Consider the following 1,044-nt stretch of genomic DNA (forward strand, 5'->3'; position numbering starts at 1 on the left):
CTAGAACGACAAATGCGTATTCTGAAAGAGGCTTGAAGAAGATCCCATAGCATTTATCAGAGAAGGGGCGAGCAGAATACAAATGACAAAACATCGACATCGTCATCTCTTAAACGCAGGACTACCAGGGGCTGCCAGTCCCAGGAGAGCAGTGGAAGGTTTCGAGTCTCCCAGGTCCAAGCCCGACGTTTCCTGAACGCATGTGGTCTCTAATTCTAGTCACTAAGGGGACATCTGGCCAGCGGGAGACCCCGCTGTACACAAAGGTCTATGTAAGAAGAACCTACCGGTAGCGGGCAGGTCAGAATGACCCAGAGGAAACGAATGTGGAACCGGAAGGGCTGGCCTGTGTGCAGTAGCTAACTCCCCTGGCAGGAGCTGCAGGGACTCGGCACAGAAACAGGCAGGCCTCAGGGAACCTGATTAACCACTTCTTGGTCCTGAGTCAGCAAGCTAGAGGACCTGTCACTACTGCCCGAGCCTTCTGTGAAACCCAAGTCTGGCCCCTCTCAGACCAGTGCTGCCCAGCAGCCTCCCAGGACTGCCGACTGGACTGCATTTGAGGGAATGCTGGCGGGGGGGAGGGATAACTGCGGTGGGTGGGGAGTGGAGAGCTAATGAAAGCGGGGCCTAGTGCCAGCGCATTTAGGGCGGTCACTATCGCAACCCGCACCTTGGCGTTGAAGAGGGTGGGCAGGATGGTGGGGCGGGCCAGGTCACTGCGGGTGTCTGTGGGTGTGGGGCCTCTCCACTGAGTAGGCAGACAGGGGCAGGGCTTTCCCAGAAACAGGGCCTGCTCAGCTATTAGACACCAACCGAGTCAGCGGGACCCGTCACCGCTCCGAGGGACCCGGGCAGGCCCCGCACGGCCCGGGAAGGCAGCCACCTCCGGGGTAGCTGGGTGTCCGGGTGTGGAAATGCCATAAAGACACAAACTTTTCCGAGGTCAAATACTGCCAGGGTCATGGCGGAGCAAGTGTGGACGCCACTCCCAGGCAGGCAGCAGAAAAGGAAACTGCCCGGCCAGGCGCCCCGCCCGCATCC

The sequence above is a fragment of the Pteropus vampyrus genome, unplaced genomic scaffold (genome assembly GCF_000151845.1).
Source record: "Pteropus vampyrus isolate Shadow unplaced genomic scaffold, Pvam_2.0 Scaffold23, whole genome shotgun sequence".
Classification (NCBI taxonomy): domain Eukaryota; kingdom Metazoa; phylum Chordata; class Mammalia; order Chiroptera; family Pteropodidae; genus Pteropus; species Pteropus vampyrus.